Source organism: Urocitellus parryii, chromosome 14 (assembly GCF_045843805.1).
Source record: "Urocitellus parryii isolate mUroPar1 chromosome 14, mUroPar1.hap1, whole genome shotgun sequence".
In the NCBI taxonomy this organism is placed as follows: Eukaryota; Metazoa; Chordata; class Mammalia; order Rodentia; family Sciuridae; genus Urocitellus; species Urocitellus parryii.
In genome coordinates, this window is record NC_135544.1 from 48,755,445 (window position 1) to 48,773,766 (window position 18,322).

General features: G+C 37.4%; 1 protein-coding gene across 13 annotated transcripts in view; it reads right to left on the reverse strand.

Annotated features, from left to right (window-relative positions):
• Positions 1-18,322, reverse strand: part of LOC144250108 (chromaffin granule amine transporter-like) — a 236,043-nt gene that overhangs the window by 163,842 nt on the left and 53,879 nt on the right. Inside the window, exons 5-6 of one of the 13 annotated variants that reach the window (XM_077792539.1) lie at positions 6,503-6,602; positions 5,290-5,409 (exon numbers count right to left, since the gene is read on the reverse strand). The exons of the other annotated variants lie outside the window; for them this stretch is intronic. The gene's annotated coding sequence lies outside the window, so the exon portion shown is untranslated. The remainder of the gene's footprint in view (positions 1-5,289; positions 5,410-6,502; positions 6,603-18,322) is intronic. 13 annotated transcript variants of the gene reach the window in all.

The window sequence follows — 18,322 nt, forward strand, 5'->3', positions numbered from 1 at the left end:
TGCTGTTGAACTCAAGACGGAAAATGAAATGTTGATTTTAGCACGTGACGATGTAAGGCGTAAGTTGGAAGAATCTATTGCTGCTTACAATCAAATCTCTCAAGAAAAAGACACTATCACGGAGACTCTCAAAAGAGACAAAGAAGAGACTGAAGCCAAACTGCACCAGGCAGAAAAAAGACTGTTGGAAGAAGCAAATAATCACAGGCAGACTATTCAGGAACTCTCCAATGCACATGATTGGAATACCTCGGCCTTAAAGCTGAAACACGAATGTGCAGTTCAACTCAATCAAGAGAAGGACTTTGAAATAGCAGGACTCAAAAAGAATATTGAGCAAATGACTGCTGATGAAAAAGAAACTGAGGAAATTTTGGCATCTTACATAGAAGAACAGGAGCGATTGATACAAGTCATAAATGAGAAAGAAGTTTTTATTGAAAAACTCGAAGAAAAAAGTTCACAACTACAAAAGGATTTAGATAAGTGTTCTCAGGCCTTAAGAGAAAATGAAACTTTAAGGCAATCCGTTGAAAGAAAGGACAGAAGTCTTACCTACATGAGAGCAGAAAACAACTATCTGCGAGTAGAACTGGAAATATTTACGCAACCTGTACCAGTGGCTGAGCCTGAAGCTCTTGATGCTATCACAGAACTAGAATTGGAGGTATCTCAACTGAACATAGTCAAAAATCATCTGGAAGATGAAATTCAAGACCATCTGAATATAATTGAAAATCAAAACCAGCATAAAATGCAACTACTTCAGTCTTTACAGGAGCAGAAGGAGGAAATGCATGAATTTAAGTACAAGTATGAGCAGATGAATGCTGCGCATAGCCAGTTAATTTTAGAAAGAGAGGAGGAAATTAAGAACTTGCAGAAAACTGTTGAAGAACTAAAAGCCCAGTTGCCTGGAGAGAGAGGAGACGCTCAAACACTGAATTCTGATATTTTTCAAGAGACCAAAGTAAAAATCCTAAGAGAAAACGAGGTTCAACACTTCCAAGAAGAAGAGAAAGCTCTGCATTCTGCTGAACTAGCCAAAGAAAAACAGTCAATAGCTGAATGGAAGAACAAGGCCGAAAAGCTAGAAGGAGAAGTAACATCACTGCAGGAACGTTTGGATCAAGCGAATGCTCTGTGGGATTCTGCTTCCAGACTGAGAGAAGACTTAGATCTCAAGGAAGAGCAGATGGCAGAACTGAAAAAACAAAACGAGCTCCGAAAAGAAATGTTGGACCACGCACAACAGAAATTGTCGACTTTGGTCAACAGCGCAGAAGGAAAAGTGGACAAAGTCCTCATGCGAAACCTTCTAATCGCTCATTTCCAAACAACAAAAGGCAAACGTCGTCGTGAAGTATTGCAGTTGATGGGGAGCATCCTGGACGTTCCAGAGGACGAAATGGAGCACTTGTTGAATAAAGATTATGGTGGTGTCAGAAAGTGGATGAGGAGTTGCCTTGGAGGGGCTTCAACAAGTGTCCCCAGCACACCTCCGAAACCAAATCAACAACCCCAACCCGTGCTTCATAGTTCTTTTTCAGAACCCCTTTACCAGGAAATGTTAAAGATGGAGCCAAATTAAGAGCTGGCAGAAGCACCAACGGGAATCCACTCTTGGTCCCACGTTCTGCAGCGGTGCCTCTTAGTAACCTCGCTGGAGTTGGACTTGGTGGACCTGGGCGTCCTCTTTTCACACCCATTGCAGATTTCATGCCCACCTTTACACCGTCGCCAGTGTCCCTGCACAACAGGGCCAGAGCTGTACTCCAGGATCTTCTAAATATTTAGCATTATTCTAAAGAAGCCATAACCCTTTTTGATGTTTTACAGCATGGCCTTTTGAAAAAGCACGCATGTGCTTGTAGACAAAAAGAGAAAGCAAAACAGCTGGTATATGTAAGTGTATGGCTACTAGGTATTTTATTTTATTTCTTTAGTTGTTGTTGTTGTTGTGATTTTTTGCTATAGTACTTTTTAAAAAATTTGTTTTGTTTTTTGTAGCACTTTTTGTTTATAGAATTTTGTTCCAATGTAGCAGATAATCATCACCAGTTATCAATTCTGATGTACTTTTGTGAGCCACTGTACAGAGCAGCCTTCTTGAACCACTAGTTCCAACCTCACTTAATGGCATTAAGATAAAAACGATACATGCAATCACAGGAAACAAGAGAAATCCAACCCATGAGAAGGATGTCTCAGATTCAGAGTACATGAAAACCAAATATAATGTTGCAAAACGTTGAGAATATTTAGTTTATCCAAGATAACATTGTACAACTACCAAGCGAAAATTCCAATGGGGAGGACCTAAACAGGAAGCTTAGTGGATAAATTCTAAGATGCTTTGAATCCAAATTCTATGACCCCTATCCATTTTGCTGATTTCCATTTCTCTACGAAAGTCACTTCACATTAATTCAGTTTTCCAGATGATAAATATGTCCAGAAGGAAGAGTATTTTTATGAGGCAACCCCGCCCGAAGTGGGATCACATGATCCATTGCCAATGGAAAAGTTAATTAGTAAGAATGTATCATTAAATATCTGGACTGCTTATCTACATACTATTGGGGGCTCTACAATCATTCTTATAAACACATTTTATAAAACATTTGATCAAAACAAGTTGGGGAGAGAAATAAGCTGACAACAGTTTTTGGAAGATGAAAAGCTTTACAACAGGAGTAGTTATAACCTTTTGATAAATTAAGGTAAAAGATGAATCAAAAGTTTCTAGCTTAAGTAGGTGAAATCAGAGAAGCGAAAAAGCAGATTGCATAGCACATACTTCTCTGACACCCGTAGTTTCTAAAACCATTCAGAACGTTTTTATTAAAATTAATTTAAACAAAATTTAATATGTTTTTAAATATAAATTATACTATCATTTAATATAAATTAATCTAATTTAAATCAATCTAATTTAAATTAATTTTATTAGTAGTATTATTTAAATTTCTTTTATTAATACTATGGTTTGATTTAAATTCATTTTATTAATTGATATTGTTTATTAACTTATGTTAAATTATAGTATGATTTATATTTAAAAATTCATTAAATTTTATTTAAATTAATACAATTTTACAAAGTAAATTTAACATAATATAGATTGAATTATTTAATATTGACTATATAATTTAATATAAATGTCAATAAAGTTAATTTTAATAAAAATGCTCTTAGTTGTTTTGGAAATTACAGGTGGCAGTGAAGTATTAGCAATATTATCTTCTTTTTTCTCCTCTTTGATTTTACCTAACTTAAGCTAGAACCTTTTGGTTTATCTTTTGCTTTACTTTACAAAAATAAAAAAAAAGGAAGAAAAACACCTAGTAGCTACACACATATCGGCTTTTCCTTTCTTATTTCTAAATTTCACCTTAACATTTACATTATTTTACCAAAATTAAGATGCCATCAGTTGTTAGGCATGAACAAAATCACTGAAACAACAACTGGAGGACGCATCCCAAAGTCACATTGGCCAAGTATTCAAAACATATAAATGTCTGAGAACCGATGAGCTCTGATAGTAAAGTTTCCCACCTATGAAAAGTTTCCCAATGCTATGGAAAATGATGACATTTCTCTTTTTGTGTTTTTTAAGCTGAGAACCAACCTAAGGTATGTTATCAGAAATTGTATGTAACTCAAGTCTTTAAATTTCTTATTTTTCCTGTACTGCAGACAAAGAGGCTCACAATTCCTTGAGCTCTACTAGCATTTTAGTGACAGGAAAAAATTCAATGATGCATAGTTGTTTATTTGCATTCAATGTCTATCAATCTTACATACTTTGGGAAGGGTCACAAGCCACGGCCCTTATGCCTCCTGCTCTATTTCAAAGCCTCCAGCATCAGTTGCAACAATTCTAGGAAACACTGGGAATACTCTATGGTACAAAATGCACAATTACTTTTATTTGAAAGCATCTCTAAGACATGAGTCATTAGGTGACTTTCTTGTTCTAAGTAAATTTACTGAATTATTATTAAGTGATAACACGGTAAGCCAAAATGAAAAATGAAAGCATATGCTTCAAATCAGAGCAAGGAAGAAATAAGAAGGTATGATGTGTGGTAAAAATACACGAACATGCAAATATTATCCAGCCTTCTTACGTCAAATGTCCTCTCTTTTATTTATTTATTTTTTGGAGGTTACATTCTTGCATGATATGCATGGAACAACTTTTGGGGGGATACGATCAGAAATTCAGCACTAAAATCTGCCTTCCTGTAACATCACACGGCTTACTCCCGAGAAGAATATCAAAGTATATATTTGGCTTCGACTTGCCAAATTACTTGGAATCTTATTCCAGTAGACTTCACACGGTTGGGAAAAGCAGAGTTCAGATTTGTCATGAGAGATTTTTATATATTCTGCTCACTCCATTGTGTCTAGGTGAGCCTTTGGGTTTCAATGCCTGGAAACACACTTCTTATATTTCAGAATTGAAGAGCTCTTGGAAACGGCGACCTCACTGCATTCTTGAGAAAAATATGTTATACAGGTACTCAGAAAATTACAAAGATTAATCTAGATCCAAGGTTTTTTTAAGACAAGGGGTTTAATGGAGAACACAGCAAGATAGCCTTAGAAATTTCATACTCCCTGCATTCTTAGGAAAAGCTGCTATATTGTAAAGAATAACACCAAACAGAAAAGTTCCTAAGAAAATATTGTGCTTTCAGTTTCCTTGTCTCATAAATTTTATTAAAGTTTCATTAAAGACCCTGTATTTGCTAGCCTTTTTATTAAATACTTTTTTGAGATATTCTATTAATGTCTATGACTGGATTTTATTTGGTCTCACATGAATGTCGCTCCCTGTGACAAAGGGTACATGGGAGGCAGGCAGGATCAGCCTGTCCTCTCCGAGGCACCAGCTGTCCGAACCAGGCTCTGACAGAGGTAGTGAAGGGCACTAGCGTCTCCTGGACTGAGCGAGAGGGTAAGTATCTGAGTGATATTAATTGTGTATAAATGCCACATTTTTTTTTTATGCATTCATCTACTAAGTTGTTTCCACAATTTAGCTAATGTGAATTTTGCTGCTATAAACATTGATGCGGCTGTGTCCCTGTAGTATGCAGTTTTTAAGTCCTTTGGGTATAGACCAAAAAAGAGGGATAGCTAGGTCAAATGGTGGTTCTATTCCCAAATTTCCAAGGAATCGCCAAACTGCTTTCCATATTGGCTGCACCAATCTACAGTCCCACCGACAGTGTAGGAGTGTACATTTTTCCTGAAATCCTCACCAACACTTACTGTTGTTGTCTTCATCATAGCTGCCATTTTCAAAAATCGCTGACATTCTAACTGGAGGGAGGTGCAATTAAACCCCTATCTCTCACCATGCACAAAACTCCACTCAAATGAATCAAGGACCTAGGAATCAAACCAGAGACCTTGCATGTAACAGAAGAAAAAGTAGGCCCTAATTCCAATCATATGGGATTAGTCCCAAAATTCCTTAATAAGACTCCTATAGCACAAGAATTAAAATCAAGTATCAATAAATGAGATAGATTCAAACTAAAAAAGTTTCTTCTCCACAAAACAAACAATCTGGGAGGTGAATAGGGATCCTACATCTTGGGAGAAAAGTTTTGCCCCATCACACATCAGATAGAGCACTAATCTCTAGGGTATAGAAAGAACTCACAAATCTAAATACACACACACACACACACACACACACACACACATAAATAAATAAATAAATAAATAAATAAATAAATAAATGAATGGATGAACGAACGAATAAATAAATAAATAAATAAAATAAAATAACCCATTCAATAAATGGGCCACGGACCTGAACAGACACTTCTCCCAAGATGATATAAAATTAATCAACAAATTTATGCAAATATGCTCATCATCACTAGCACTTAGAGAAGTGAAAATCAAAACTACACTAAGATTTGAGGTTCAATCTTAAAGGCTGAAAATGAGCATGTTTCACCTCTCTTTCTCCTTCTACCACCAAATCCTCATAGAAATTAGAAAAGGACATTTGAAATGCTCAGTGATCCAAAATAAGAATGAGAATTTCAAGGACTGAACACAAAAATAGATTATGAAAGAGTAGATCAAGTTGAAAAGACAAAAGCAAACATAGAACGTGCAAGGAAACAGTTCACTTGCAGAAGCTGAGAGGTAACAGGCTGCTTCATGCTTTCAGTATTACATACCAGGGATCACAGAGCACAGGACAACAATAAGATAGTTATCTGGGGTACCACACCGTGGGGTACATAGAGCAAAAACATGGGAAACCCTGCAGAATAAAAGGCATCAACTGAACATCCCTCTCTCAGAACCCAAACAAGGAACCACCAACAAGCAGGGAGGGATAGAGAAGAGCTGTGTAATGCACTTAAGAAGCCTGACTGAGGAGCTATACCAAGAAGTTGTACCATGCACACAAAACTACATATCATGTTCAAACACACAGGCTACAGCCACCAAAATTTACCGTGCCCTAGACCACAATGAAAACGCCAGCCAATTCCGTAAAGGTGTTATCACACAGGCTGCAATTCTTTGTGCATCTAAAATTAGAAGAATTTTGACTCCTCAAAAAAAAAAAAAAAAAAAAATTCCATATACAATGAAATTAGGGCCATAGAAACAATTCCAAATAATTGTTAGATTAAAGCAAAAATCAAGATGGAATTAAATTAAAATACTATAATGGCAGAAGCAACAGGGATTTAGATATATGTATTTGAAAAGAGATTGAAATCAAACGGCATATGCTTTTAACATAAAAACATAAGAAAATACCTGGATACTGGATAAAATAATGTAAATGTTAAGGCAAAATTTAGAAAAAAAAAAAAAAAAAAGGAAAAGCTGATGTTTGTAGCTACTGGGTGTTTTGTCTTCCCATTTTTATCTTGGTAAATTAAGATAAAAGATAAACAAAAGTTTCTAGCTTAAGTTAGGCAAAATGAGAGAGCAGACAAAAGTAGAATATATAGCTAATATTTCTCTGATACCTGTAGTTTCTAAAACCACTAAGTGGATTTTTATTAAAATTAATCTTATTAATATTTTTATTATATAGTTAATATTAAATGATTTAATCTATATTAAATGTTATTTAAATTGACTTTGTTAAATTGTATTAATTTAAATGAAATTTAATGAATTTTTAGTATACTGATTTTAAGTCCTTTAGTTATAAACCAATGAGTGGGACAGCTGGGTCAAATGGTGCTTCCGATCCCAGTTTTCCGAGGAATTTTCATACTGCTTTTCAGACTGGCTGCATCAATTTGCAGTGCCACCAGCAATGTATACGTGTACCTTTTTCCCCCACATCCTCGCCAACATTTACTGTTGCTTATATTCTTGATGATTGCCATTCTGATTGAAGTGAGATGAAATCTTAGAGTAGTTTTGATTTGCATCTCTCTCATTACTAGTGAAGTTGAACATTTTTTCATATATTTATTGACTGATTGTATTGCTTCTTCTGTGAAGTGTCTGTTCAATACCTTGCCCTTTACATTAAAATAAATATATATATATATATATATTGTTTATTGCTGGCAAAAATAGAGTATCATTGAATAGTTCCAAAGTTTAGAGACTTCTAAAAAAGTGGCTTTTATAGACTTTCATGAGTTGAAAACTAGTTGTATTTCTAATAGGGTGGAGCTCAGTAATCACTATGTTGCCATCAAGAAAGCCCGGCAGATGTTTGCCCAGTGGAATGAAAGAAAAAAAAAAAAAAAAAAAAAAAACCAGAATTGAGAACATCATCCAGGCAAATCAGTAGGCAACTGATTCTAGCTCGAGGCAGACAATTAATCTGTTGACGAATCTACTTTCACAGTTTGTACATAACATTTATGGACTATTATTTTAAATTCTATTTTTAAAATATTTATTATTTAGCCTTTAGTGGACACAACATCTTTATTTTATTTTATTTATTTATTTATTTATTTTTTATGTAGTGCTGAGGATCAAACCCCATGCCTCACGCATGCTAGGTGAACGAGCTACTACTTGAGCCATAGACCCAACACTCTCTTAAATTCTTATTTCCACCTTGCTTCTTTATGATAATGAGAATTCAAATTTATGGGCAATATAGCATTCACTGAACAACTTCTCAGTCCAAATCAAGCCTTCTACTACTGTATTGTCACTGGAGTGTTATGTTAATCTTCCTACAAACGTGTGCGGAACATTTCATTGATTATGCCAATTCTTAAAGATACAAATGTGCCGAGCCCTAATATCCAGAGTACACAAAGAACTCAAAAAGTAAACATTAAGAAAACAAACAACCCAATCAACAAATGGGCCAAGGACCTGAACAGACACTTCTCAGAGAAGGATACACAATTAATCAAAAAATACACGGAAAAAAATGCTCACCATCTCTAGCAATCAGAGAAATGCAAATTAAAACCACTCTAAGATACCAAATCAGTCCACTAAGAATGGCAGCCATTAGGAAGTCAAACAACAACAAGTGCTGGCAAGGATGTGGGGGGAAAGGTACACTTGTACATTGCTGGTGCGACTGCAAATTGGTGCAGCCAATTTGGAAAGCATTATGGAGATTCCTGGGAAAGCTGGGAATGGAACCACCATTCGACCCAGCTATTCCCCTTCTCGGACTATTCCCAAAGACCTAAAAAGAGCATGCTATAGGGATACAGCTACATCAAGGTTCACAGCAGCACAATTCACAATAGCTAGAATGTGGAACCAACCTAGATGCCAGTCAATAGATGAATGGATAAGAAAATGTGGCATTTGTACACAATGGAATATTACTCAGCACTAAAAAATAACAAAACCATGGCATTTGCAGGGAAATGGATGGCATTAGAGGAGATTATGCTAAGTGAAGTTAGCCAATCCCTAGGAAAGAAATGCTGAATGTCTTCTTTCATATAAGGAGGGGGACTCAAAACAGAGCAGGCTGGAAGAGCATGAAAAGAAGACTACCAATTAGAAGGGACAAGAGGTGGGAGGGAATGGGAGAGAGAAGGGGAATTTCATGGAAATGGAAGGATACCCTCATTGTTACACACAATTACATAGAAGAGGATGTGAGGGGAAAGGGGGAAAAAAAGGAGAGAAATGAATTACAGTAGCTGGGGTAGAGAGAGATTATGGGAGGGGAGGGGACAGAAGGGGGGATAGGGAGGGAATAGGAAAGGCAGCAGAATATAACAGACACTAGTATGGCAGTATGTATAAACCTGCACGTACAGCCAATGTGATCCTGCAAACTGTACACGTGGTAAAAATAAGAATTCATACCCCACTTGAATCAAATGTATGAAATATGATATGTCAAGATCATTGTAATTTTTTTTTAAGCAACCAATAAAAATTTAAAAAAAGAAACGAGACAAGGCCCATATTAAAGAGATTTAAAAATTCTACTGAAATCTATAAGAAAATGTTTGAATGAATCATGAGGTATTAAAAGAAGTACAAACTTAATATCTTGCATAGAATTTATCACCCTATGTTTATAGACTCAAAAAGCTTTCCTTACTTTAACCTTCAACTGTGTTTTAACAAAGCCACATTATTAAGGGCTCTCTACTTCTGGCTTTATTCTTTCTTACTTAGTCTTTTCCCCCATATGAGATCCTCACCACCACAGTCGTCAATGGCTGACCTTGCATTATAATTCAAGGATCACTCTATGTAACAGCTTCTCCATTGACTGACTGTATTCAATTGCACTTCATAGCAGGAAATGTATATAACACAGCTTTATGTTGTTCACAATATCTACCACAATACCTTGTACTTTTTGGGCACTGAATATATGGATAAGGATACACTTACGAATACTGGATCCTTTTTGTCACATGTGCTCGCGAATGAGCCAGGGTTTTCCCTCCATATCCCCCATAGTTTCCAGGAATATTCCAAACATATTGAGAAGAAGAGAAATGCTTTTATTTGGATGGTCAGTTTCGAATACACTAGGTAGGTATCTCTCTCAGATAGAAATACAAAATGACAAACAGCTGTGGTCAGAGTGAACCATGCTAGAAGACCGAATCTGAGTGATCAGAAATGCCTTTCAGCAGGAGGAGCAACAACCACTGGAACCAGATTCAAGCCAAATGGGATAGGTCTTACACTGAAAAAGGATCATTATTTGTGATTTAAAACAATAAACAAACACAGAACACCTAAAGAGAAGGAGGCACCCTGCTATAATTTGGATCTGGAATGTTGCCCAAAGGTCATGTGTTGAAAGCTTGGACCCCAATCCACCAGCATTCAGAACGGACTCTACAGAAAGGTGAATTGAATCCTGAGCTCTAACCTCGTCTGTGGATCAATCCACTGATGGGTTCATGATTGGACAGGACTATCGGGAGTTGGTCAAAACTGTGGGCGGTAGGGCCTAGTTGGAGGGTAGGCCACTGGAGTTGATTCCCTGGAAGGGTACATCATATTCCTCAGTCCTCTCTTCCCCTCACCATTTCCCTGATCTCCATGAGTTGAGAAGCTCTGTTTTGAAGCCAGGCTCTCTGCCATGGTAATCTGCCTCACTTCAGGCCACAGCAATGGAGCCTGAAATTGAACCAAAATAAATATTTACTCATTTAATTTTCTCAGGTATGTTGTCAAAGTGATGAAAAAGTCTTCTAACACACACACACACACACACACACACACACACACACAGGAGGAATGGTCTAAAGGGAGAAAAGGACACTTGGTATTGTTGATGCCTTCTTCAACAGTAGACACAGCTGGGGTACAGCGTGGATTCTCACTTCAGCAGATGCTAAAAGGGGCTTAAATTTTTATTTTAGTCTTTTATGAGGAGACATTGACTAACACAGGCCTGACTTCTCTCTCAGATTTGGAGATGAATAAGAAGGACCAAGAAGATTTCCTTTTCTAGCACAGGACACAAATGCAGTCACTAGTTTCTGATAGCAATCTGAGTAATTATGTCTACTTGCTCTATCTTGAAGGCAAGAGACATTATGAGGTGATTCATATGATCCTTAGAATCTATTTAACCATTAATTTTCCAAAAATTCTTCCTTTTTTAAAATTTTATTTCTGCCACCTTGGGGTTTTGTTTCCTGAACAGACATATAGAAAGAACAGCTCAAGGAAAAGAGTCTCCTGAATATGGGCTCTGGGAAGAGAGTAATGGGAGCAAACCCAAACCCCTTCTAAAGGGTAATAAGGAAAATGATCCTAAAGGAAACAAAAAGGCAAATATGAACAAAGTGGCAGCAGGCTCCATTTGTTGGCCACTTTCTCTGCACCAGCCATCAGGTGAGAACTACACACACTATGTTCTCATTTACTGTTCAACTCATGCTTGTGAGAGAGGTTTCATAAATGCATTCTGTCAGTTTAGCTCCAAAATTGCTTTGGTCCCAACTGGTCTGTCTGTTACAGCCCACGTGCTTCCTCTCTTTGCTTTGTCCCCAACTCTACAAAACTGCCTCCTCATTAACTTGTTGGAATTTAAACACCTTGGAAAGCAGGGCCTTATCTTAACTCCTTCTGATCCTTAGAGGTATGGGAATTACATTTAGGATTGTTACTCCATAGTAGAAAATTTCTCAACTTTCTATTTCGCTCTGTACTCTTGAAACCTGGATTATATTTGGCACTGATAAACAACCATAAGTGAAGTGAACATCAACCTATTGGCTCTAAAACAAATTTTTCTTAAGTGAAATTTAAGCGGAATTTTTGAGCACTTAAATAAACTTCAATCAGAATCAACAAGGACCAAATAATATTAAAATGAACTCGAAAATTTATAGATTAACAGCAAAAGTTTACTTTTGGAAAGGGTAAAGATGGTTCTTTAGTGAAATTTAATCCGTATTATAATTTGAATTCTGAGACTGATTAAGACTCTGTGATGGTTAATTTTATATGTTAACTCGTCTGGGCTACGATGCCCAGATACTTGGCCAACTTTTATTCTGGGTGTGTCTGTGCTGGTGTTATGGGGTGAGATTTACTTTTGAATCGGGGACTTTTAGTTAAATAGATTCCATTCTCTAATGTGGAGCGAGACCTCACCTCGTCAACTGAATGCAACTGAATGGGACAAAGAGCCCACCTCTCCCAGACAAGAGGGAACTGTCCAGTGAACTACCTTTGGATTTCATCTACAACATTGATTCTTCCTGGCTCCACAGCACACTGCCTTGGGACTCAAACTGGGACACTTTCCGGGGTCTCTAGCTCCTCCCAGCCAACCCTGCCCAATCCTGTGAGCCAATAGCTGACAGGCAAGTGCAGGGAAGAAGCAGAGGCCCTGCAGGGGGTGAGTGTGCTACTGGATGCCAGTCCCTGGTCAAAGCGCAGGACAGGCTTCTGAGTTTACAGGCAGGAAGGGATGATTAGTGTTGGTGGAGCCCCAGGAACCCCGCGCTCTGAGGAATTCTGAGCGCTTGGGTCATAATCGACCCCGGCAACGCCGGAGGACGTTCGGGGCAGAGAAGTGGATGGTGATGGACGCGCTTCTCAGAGCTGGTCCGATGGATCACTGAAGTGGCCACGATGTGGTCCTGGTTTGGAGGCCTGGGCTCAGGCTTGGGCCACTTCTTGGGTCAGGTGGGGAGCAGCTTGGCTTTCCTCACCGGCCAGAGCTCCACCTTCAACAGGGAGATGCTTCTGGATGACTTAGGAGACCCAGAAGCAGCTTTACATCATGGTGGGAGAAAGGAAATGGAAACTACTGATTCCACACTAAGATGTGAGAATGAAGGACCGAAAAAGTGCTGTACTGACCTGGAAGAAAAGCATGAAGCATCAGAGCTACAAATAAACCATCAGTCTGTAAGTTCCCAAAATCAACTGCCACAGAAAGAGGTAGAGATCAGCCATCCTAAAGCAGGACAGATTGTACTGCAAGATCAAATGTTCCAACTACAGGCAGCTGCTCAATCAGTACGCTCGGGAGCTTGTGGTGTACCAACAACAACTGCACCGGCTCCGCTCGGTTCCCTGGTCGGTAGTCATTTTTCAGCCTTTCGTGATGATGACACGGACTTTAGTGACATAATTTTATCACAACAAGAAACAAACAGATTACCAACTGAAGTTGCAAAACATGAATCTGAAGTTGGCCACTCGAGGCAGATTGCTGAGGCTCAGGGAACGCACCATTCTGACTCAAGTGAAATCTGCAAAGTACTAAATACTATCAAGACTCTTCAACCAAACCAAAGTCCAGACATATATGATCATCAGCATGAAATTTCAGTTTGGGAGCAGAGTTCTACTGTGGCAGAAAAGGGGAGAACCCTTCCTCAGCATTCAGCAGTGGAAGAAGTGTTCAGGCTTCAACGAGCCCTGGCTGATGCGGAGAAGGAAATCGTGAGACTAAATGGTTTAAACCAGGATAACCGTCTTGCTGAAGACAATCTGAAACTTGAAATGCACGTTGAAGCTCTAGAAAAAGAGAAGTCATCATTGAGTCAAGAAAAAGAGGAACTTCAGATGTCACTGTCAAAACTGAGCCGTGACTATCAAGTCATGAAAAACAAAGCTTCAACGGACATGAATTTGAATGTACAATTACTAGACTTAAAACTTCACTTGAAGGCAAAGGAGGAAGAACTGAATCAGACTATCAATGAAAAGAAAATGCTGATAGCTGAGTTAGAAGAACTGGATCATCGGAATCGGGAAGCTACAGAGCACATGATTTTGATACAAGATGAGCTATCAAAACAACAAAATGAAGGAGACCTTGTCATCAAGAAGTTGGAACAAGATCTAGATGATGAAAAAAAGAGAGTTCATCAACTTGAGGATGAGCAGATGAACATATCCCAAGAGCTGCATGTGCAGAAGGAGAAGTTAACTGAGAATGCACGGAGCCTCAGTGATTTGCATTTAACTAAGCAGAAGCTTGAAGGTAAAGTAGAAGATTTAGTAGATCAGCTAAATCAGTCACAAAAAAATAGTTCAAACGTCCAGCAGGAAAACCTTGGGCTTAAGGATCACATTAGACAACTTGAAGAGGAGCTGTCTGGGTTTAAGAGTAAGTATCGAGCCTCTCTGAATGAAGACTCTAACAGTCATTGTAAGGATGACATGCCTAAAGAACGAGAAGCTGAAGCTAGCAACCTAAGGCAAAATCTTTCTCAAGAGGAACAGCTCAATGAAAACTTAACGAAAGTTGCTGTTGAACTCAAGACGGAAAATGAAATGTTGATTTTAGCACGTGACGATGTAAGGCGTAAGTTGGAAGAATCTATTGCTGCTTACAATCAAATCTCTCAAGAAAAAGACACTATCACGGAGACTCTCAAAAGAGACAAAGAAGAGACTGAAGCCAAACTGCACCAGGCAGAAAAAAGACTGTTGGAAGAAGCAAATAATCACAGGCAGACTATTCAGGAACTCTCCAATGCACATGATTGGAATACCTCGGCCTTAAAGCTGAAACACGAATGTGCAGTTCAACTCAATCAAGAGAAGGACTTTGAAATAGCAGGACTCAAAAAGAATATTGAGCAAATGACTGCTGATGAAAAAGAAACTGAGGAAATTTTGGCATCTTACATAGAAGAACAGGAGCGATTGATACAAGTCATAAATGAGAAAGAAGTTTTTATTGAAAAACTCGAAGAAAAAAGTTCACAACTACAAAAGGATTTAGATAAGTGTTCTCAGGCCTTAAGAGAAAATGAAACTTTAAGGCAATCCGTTGAAAGAAAGGACAGAAGTCTTACCTACATGAGAGCAGAAAACAACTATCTGCGAGTAGAACTGGAAATATTTACGCAACCTGTACCAGTGGCTGAGCCTGAAGCTCTTGATGCTATCACAGAACTAGAATTGGAGGTATCTCAACTGAACATAGTCAAAAATCATCTGGAAGATGAAATTCAAGACCATCTGAATATAATTGAAAATCAAAACCAGCATAAAATGCAACTATTTCAGTCTTTACAGGAGCAGAAGGAGGAAATGCATGAATTTAAGTACAAGTATGAGCAGATGAATGCTGCGCATAGCCAGTTAATTTTAGAAAGAGAGGAGGAAATTAAGAACTTGCAGAAAACTGTTGAAGAACTAAAAGCCCAGTTGCCTGGAGAGAGAGGAGACGCTCAAACACTGAATTCTGATATTTTTCAAGAGACCAAAGTAAAAATCCTAAGAGAAAACGAGGTTCAACACTTCCAAGAAGAAGAGAAAGCTCTGCATTCTGCTGAACTAGCCAAAGAAAAACAGTCAATAGCTGAATGGAAGAACAAGGCCGAAAAGCTAGAAGGAGAAGTAACATCACTGCAGGAACGTTTGGATCAAGCGAATGCTCTGTGGGATTCTGCTTCCAGACTGAGAGAAGACTTAGATCTCAAGGAAGAGCAGATGGCAGAACTGAAAAAACAAAACGAGCTCCGAAAAGAAATGTTGGACCACGCACAACAGAAATTGTCGACTTTGGTCAACAGCGCAGAAGGAAAAGTGGACAAAGTCCTCATGCGAAACCTTCTAATCGCTCATTTCCAAACAACAAAAGGCAAACGTCGTCGTGAAGTATTGCAGTTGATGGGGAGCATCCTGGACGTTCCAGAGGACGAAATGGAGCACTTGTTGAATAAAGATTATGGTGGTGTCAGAAAGTGGATGAGGAGTTGCCTTGGAGGGGCTTCAACAAGTGTCCCCAGCACACCTCCGAAACCAAATCAACAACCCCAACCCGTGCTTCATAGTTCTTTTTCAGAACCCCTTTACCAGGAAATGTTAAAGATGGAGCCAAATTAAGAGCTGGCAGAAGCACCAACGGGAATCCACTCTTGGTCCCACGTTCTGCAGCGGTGCCTCTTAGTAACCTCGCTGGAGTTGGACTTGGTGGACCTGGGCGTCCTCTTTTCACACCCATTGCAGATTTCATGCCCACCTTTACACCGTCGCCAGTGTCCCTGCACAACAGGGCCAGAGCTGTACTCCAGGATCTTCTAAATATTTAGCATTATTCTAAAGAAGCCATAACCCTTTTTGATGTTTTACAGCATGGCCTTTTGAAAAAGCACGCATGTGCTTGTAGACAAAAAGAGAAAGCAAAACAGCTGGTATATGTAAGTGTATGGCTACTAGGTATTTTATTTTATTTCTTTAGTTGTTGTTGTTGTTGTGATTTTTTGCTATAGTACTTTTTAAAAAATTTGTTTTGTTTTTTGTAGCACTTTTTGTTTATAGAATTTTGTTCCAATGTAGCAGATAATCATCACCAGTTATCAATTCTGATGTACTTTTGTGAGCCACTGTACAGAGCAGCCTTCTTGAACCACTAGTTCCAACCTCACTTAATGGCATTAAGATAAAAACGATACATGCAATCACAGGAAACAAGAGAAATCCAACCCATGAGAAGGATGTCTCAGATTCAGAGTACATGAAAACCAAATATAATGTTGCAAAACGTTGAGAATATTTAGTTTATCCAAGATAACATTGTACAACTACCAAGCGAAAATTCCAATGGGGAGGACCTAAACAGGAAGCTTAGTGGATAAATTCTAAGATGCTTTGAATCCAAATTCTATGACCCCTATCCATTTTGCTGATTTCCATTTCTCTACGAAAGTCACTTCACATTAATTCAGTTTTCCAGATGATAAATATGTCCAGAAGGAAGAGTATTTTTATGAGGCAACCCCGCCCGAAGTGGGATCACATGATCCATTGCCAATGGAAAAGTTAATTAGTAAGAATGTATCATTAAATATCTGGACTGCTTATCTACATACTATTGGGGGCTCTACAATCATTCTTATAAACACATTTTATAAAACATTTGATCAAAACAAGTTGGGGAGAGAAATAAGCTGACAACAGTTTTTGGAAGATGAAAAGCTTTACAACAGGAGTAGTTATAACCTTTTGATAAATTAAGGTAAAAGATGAATCAAAAGTTTCTAGCTTAAGTAGGTGAAATCAGAGAAGCGAAAAAGCAGATTGCATAGCACATACTTCTCTGACACCCGTAGTTTCTAAAACCATTCAGAACGTTTTTATTAAAATTAATTTAAACAAAATTTAATATGTTTTTAAATATAAATTATACTATCATTTAATATAAATTAATCTAATTTAAATCAATCTAATTTAAATTAATTTTATTAGTAGTATTATTTAAATTTCTTTTATTAATACTATGGTTTGATTTAAATTCATTTTATTAATTGATATTGTTTATTAACTTATGTTAAATTATAGTATGATTTATATTTAAAAATTCATTAAATTTTATTTAAATTAATACAATTTTACAAAGTAAATTTAACATAATATAGATTGAATTATTTAATATTGACTATATAATTTAATATAAATGTCAATAAAGTTAATTTTAATAAAAATGCTCTTAGTTGTTTTGGAAATTACAGGTGGCAGTGAAGTATTAGCAATATTATCTTCTTTTTTCTCCTCTTTGATTTTACCTAACTTAAGCTAGAACCTTTTGGTTTATCTTTTGCTTTACTTTACAAAAATAAAAAAAAAGGAAGAAAAACACCTAGTAGCTACACACATATCGGCTTTTCCTTTCTTATTTCTAAATTTCACCTTAACATTTACATTATTTTACCAAAATTAAGATGCCATCAGTTGTTAGGCATGAACAAAATCACTGAAACAACAACTGGAGGACGCATCCCAAAGTCACATTGGCCAAGTATTCAAAACATATAAATGTCTGAGAACCGATGAGCTCTGATAGTAAAGTTTCCCACCTATGAAAAGTTTCCCAATGCTATGGAAAATGATGACATTTCTCTTTTTGTGTTTTTTAAGCTGAGAACCAACCTAAGGTATGTTATCAGAAATTGTATGTAACTCAAGTCTTTAAATTTCTTATTTTTCCTGTACTGCAGACAAAGAGGCTCACAATTCCTTGAGCTCTACTAGCATTTTAGTGACAGGAAAAAATTCAATGATGCATAGTTGTTTATTTGCATTCAATGTCTATCAATCTTACATACTTTGGGAAGGGTCACAAGCCACGGCCCTTATGCCTCCTGCTCTATTTCAAAGCCTCCAGCATCAGTTGCAACAATTCTAGGAAACACTGGGAATACTCTATGGTACAAAATGCACAATTACTTTTATTTGAAAGCATCTCTAAGACATGAGTCATTAGGTGACTTTCTTGTTCTAAGTAAATTTACTGAATTATTATTAAGTGATAACACGGTAAGCCAAAATGAAAAATGAAAGCATATGCTTCAAATCAGAGCAAGGAAGAAATAAGAAGGTATGATGTGTGGTAAAAATACACGAACATGCAAATATTATC